Source organism: Protomyctophum bolini (genome assembly GCF_963924005.1).
Source record: "Protomyctophum bolini genome assembly, chromosome: 18".
NCBI lineage: Eukaryota > Metazoa > Chordata > Actinopteri > Myctophiformes > Myctophidae > Protomyctophum > Protomyctophum bolini.
Window position 1 is genome coordinate 41206396 of NC_137879.1, and position 5000 is coordinate 41211395.

The 5000-nt window shown below is 44.1% G+C and overlaps 1 pseudogene across 1 annotated transcript in view; it reads right to left on the reverse strand.

Moving 5' to 3' along the window:
• The window catches only part of LOC308333702 (protein NLRC3-like), a 31111-nt pseudogene extending 27849 nt beyond the window's left edge, over positions 1 to 3262 (reverse strand). The window contains exon 1 of the transcript in view: positions 3086 to 3262. The product of the transcript in view is annotated as a protein NLRC3-like (transcript). The remainder of the gene's footprint in view (positions 1 to 3085) is intronic.
• Positions 3263 to 5000: the final 1738 nt, after the last annotated feature.

Consider the following 5000-nt stretch of genomic DNA (forward strand, 5'->3'; position numbering starts at 1 on the left):
GTCGGCAATTTCGGCGTGCACCCATATTTTGGCGTACGCACGGTTGATAAATGAGGGCCTAGAATGGCAGGCAGTAGAGAATAAACTAAACTGGGTAGGATGAGAAATGACGTCACATGTGCTCTCACACACAGCAGGGGGGAAGGGAAACATGACAGGCGACCCAGGCATGGCACGCTCTATGCACAAAGCGTGACAGATTCTGCTATAGCCTATATGTTGGTTTGTTTACTGTTGAGTGAGAAAACAATGTTGCATATTAGGCGAATCATCGGGGGACCCCAAAACCACTGTTATATCGGGAACTCAGCAAAGGTGATCTGTCATCAATACAATGCCTACAAATGGTGCATCCATTCTTCATGTATTCATGAATGAATCATTAATTCATTTCTTTATTTGTTTTAAATTATTAATTTGTTCGTTCATGTCATTAATTCATGAGTGGGTGGGGGACATTGGTCACACTTGGTTTCTAAGTTGCAGGCTCAGAAACGGTTATCTGTATTTGAAAGTGCACAGTTTGCACTTTTAGGACAGCCCCTAAGTACGCTGTTAGCGAACACACACACACACACACACACACACACACACACACACACACACACACACACACACACACACACACACACACAGGAACCATTACGTCTGTCATTTTGGTTGACGATTGTTATCATTTAGATTAATGATTTGATTGTGTTTTTTGGCATGGAATACAATTCATAAACATCTAAATCATGTTTCTGTTTGCTCATTTAGCCTAATTAGACAAAAAGCTTTATAGAACTTAAATATAGGCCTACGGTATGCACACATAAGTGAACAATGACTGGTGCAAATCATCAATATAATAATTGTCATGGTCTGTCACTCTACAGACCATGTCTCCACATCAGCCACTCCCATTCTCCATTCCCTCTCTCAGCCCTTGTCACACACCTGTTTCCACCCCCTCTTCAGCCCAACAGTGCCATGCCCATTCCACACCTGAGAACACTTCTGCAATCACCCTGCTCCCTATAAGACTGGACTCATTTCACAAACAAACTGTCAGTACATACATCCTTGTTCCTGTGTTCTGCCTTGGACTCCTCGTGTGTTATTTTGGGCTTCTAAGAGGTATTTGTGATTTGTAATTTGTATAGCTTTAAGTTTTTGGACTTACTGAGTTTGCATAATATTGCTTCTTGAAGTTTAGCATTTTTGGATTTTGGACTTTACTTCTTGCATTCTCTACTTTTTGTTTGTAAACCTATTTTGGCTTAATAAATAAATTAATTTGAAACCTGTTCTGTTTTTGTCTCTGCAATTGGGTTCTGCATTCCTGGTACCGTAACAATAATAACATTATGTATACAGCACCTTTTCAAAAGCAACTCTGTTGGAGCTGTTGCCCCCGCGACCTGACTACGGATAAGCGGTTGAAGATGGATGAATGGATCATCATGCTAGTATGCTCGTGGATATACAGAGTTAACTTAACAATGATAAATAAATATGATAATACCTTTTATATAATCACCAACATGAATTATGTTTGATATTTACAGCTAGGTAGAGTAGTGGGGCGAGATGGAAAAGGGGGGACCGTGCCTGTTACCAGTTTGCCTGCCTGAGGTCCCTGCATGCATGGCAGTGAGTTCCACAGCCGAGGGGCCCGTGCGGCAAAAGCCTGGTCGCCCTTTGTGACATGGCGAGATTTTGGAACTGTCAATAAAGCCTTTCTTGATGATCTCAGCTATAGGCAACGGCCTAGTGCTCATAGGGAGTTTAAAGATCACAGATATAAGCAGGAGCCTGACCATTCAGGGCTTTATAAACAAACAAAAAAACATAACATGCTATGGCCGAAACAGAACTGTAGAATCATTTAAAACTTTCAAAAATATAAAATAAAACTGACATAAACAAACACAGATCTACACAGGTAGCCAAGATTAATTAAATCTCTTCTTTACATATGCCAATTCCACCACTGATTACCTGTCGTTCACTATGGATCTCCATCAAATTGAATTTCTAGACCTCACCATCTTCAAAGGGGATGATGGGAAACTATAGAAAACCCCTCAGTAGGAATACCCTCCTTATAGCCGACAGTAACCACCCTAAAAGGCTCACAAGCAACATCCCTGTAGGCCAAAGTTTTAGGAGAAAAAGGAAAGGAAAGGTACTATGTTTACCCAGTTCAATGCCTTGTCCAAGGGCACTTCAACGGTGGTCATTTTAACGTGCCGGTCCGGGGATACGAACTAGCTACCTTCCGATATCAAGACCGCTCTGCAAACCGTTCGGCCACCGCTGCCCCTGAACACTGTAGCTCTACTCCAAACTTTGTAAACAAAGCCACAGAGCTCACTAATCGTTTTCTAGAGAGAGGTTATGCCACAACAGACATTGACTCGGCATATAACAGAGCTTTACGTACTGACCGTGAGACCCTTTTACAAAAGAAACCTAAGAAGTCATCTAATAGACTCTGTTTCTCCACTCAATATACACCAGCAGCAGGCTCTATTAAAAACATAATTTTAAAACATTGGCATGTCCTTCAAAGTGTCCAATATCTGTATTGACCCCTTCTTTTCTGTTTCAGACACAGTCGCAGCCTGAGAGACCGTCTGGTGCACTCTGACCTCACCCCAGGCCCCCCCTCTTGGCTTTCAACCCTCCCCCCCCAGGGTTTCTACAAGTGCGGGAACTGCGTCCGCAAGTGCAGGAACTGTGCCAGCACGCAGCACACACACACACACACACACACACACACACACACACACACACACACACACATGCACACACTGTGGTGTCTTGCTGAGGGACCGCGTGCCACCTGACCACCTCCCTGGAGAGAGAGAGAGAGAGAGAGAGAGAGAGAGAGAGAGCAGGGGAGGTGGAGTTGAGCACAACAGGCTGGGCTGCGTCATAGGAGGCAGGTACTATCATATATACTAAGTGAAGGGAAGTTGTATTTATACGAGACGTAGTTTCGGGAGAGGCCTCCTTCCGCTCGACCTTAATCACTCCCCCCTGCCACAATCGCCACAGTATAAATACACCCGTGCGCCAACATCATACCTGTTCTCACTACGTGATCCAGAAGAATCCCTCCATCCACCCCTTCTACCTCCACCTCAATAATCACACTTGTCTCCTTCTCTTTCAGGAACCCGGGCAGTTCCGGAGCAGAGACGCCCGCTCTCCGAGCGCGCATATACACGGCGTCCTCTCCCGAGACCACACCCCCATCCTGAGTCTCACCCATCCCGGGTTCCCCTCATCCCCCCCATTTCATCATTCAATTTATCTTCCAATAAATGTTTGAACTTGAGCGAAGGTGTGGTCTCTTACTGAGTGAAAGATTGAATAACAAATGTCTTGGCAAAACCGAGGGTATATTAATTGGATATTGACAGTAATGTTAGTATTAGTAAATAACTAAAAGGTAGTTTTGGAGAAAAGCATTTAAATGGAAACTTGTCAACCGCAGGATGTGGTTAGAGACGTCATTTCTCATAGATCTGCTGTGTAGCATTTGGGTTTCCCTGAAAGTGAAGATGTTATCTTCTGATCTATAGAATGAGTGTATTGGCTCACCAACTTTATACACTTGATGCAGATCAAATATGTAGGCCATCACAGTCAAAATGGCGCCGGTAGGCCAGTAGGGCTACCGTGACATCAGCCTTGCATTCCCTATTACATAATTATATTTGTTGGGGGTCCTTGACATAAAAAGCAAAGCTTTTGCACACCTACAGGTGCGTAGGAGAGGGTACGGTGCCCGACAATGAAAAAGGAACAAACACCCGCACACTGTCTTCAAATGCAGTGAACCAACTTTAATAGGGAAACAGCAACGTTTCGGCCTATGCAGCCTTCATCAGGCTATCTTTGATGTCCTTGACATGAAAATGTTTGAGAACCTCCGATATAGAAACATGTTTTTTTCAGAAAACTGTCAGAATCGATCTCGGGTCTAAATGGGTTAAGCAGACTTATTTCAAGATGCTCCACTGGTAGAGCACACACACACACACACACACGCACGCACGCACGCATGCACGCGCACACACACACACGCACACACACACTGTCAGCACTCCCTGTTCGGTTTATTTTAGTTTTTTTTTTCTTCAGGTGATATATGGACCCCGAGTCTGTACTAAAGATAGAATAACAAATGTCTTGCCTATAATGACAAACCCGAGGCTATGTTCATTGGAGATTGACAGTAATGTTAGTATTAGTAAATAACTAAAAAGTAGTTTTGGAAAAATGGAAACTTGTCAACTGCAGGATGTGGTTAGAGACGTCATTTCTCATAGACCTGCTGTGTTTTCCTGTAAGTGAAGATGTTATCTTCTGATCTAGAATGAGTGTGTTGGCCTAAAAATAAAAATAAGATCCTACAGATAAAGGCCAATGCACACCTCATAAGGTTGTTGACTGCAGGTGTGTACTGCGTAGGACAAAAGTGCATTTAGGGAATCTTTGAAAAGCAGAAAAGCGGAAACTTGGCAAAAATGTTGCTCTTTACTCCGTCCTGATGAAGGTCTGACGACCGAAACGTCGTTTAATAAGGAGCATGTGTCAAAAGTGGACCATCTATCCATAAATGCTTCAAATTAGACACACGCGTTCCTCCACTCCACCACGGGGAGTGCAGTGCCCGGCCTTGAGTCGGTCTGACCCACAGTTTTCCAGAACCGCCACTAAAGGCTAGCTCTGCCCAGGCCCTGGACAGGGCCGCCGCCTATGCAGGCTCTGGACAGGGCCCAAATTAGCCAATTGATTACACCTGATCACCCCTGCATGGATCTTCACTTTTTTCTTATCAGAGTTCTATTAAAAGTTGAGAATAGTTTAACACTTTCAGTATAATGCGTATATAATGCTTTTTTATCATCTGTCCAATCAGGTGTGTCTCTCTGTGCCGTGCTGTCAGCGGAAGCAGCCACACTCACACTGTACCACCACCAGGCCAGCCTCCCTCCACCTCC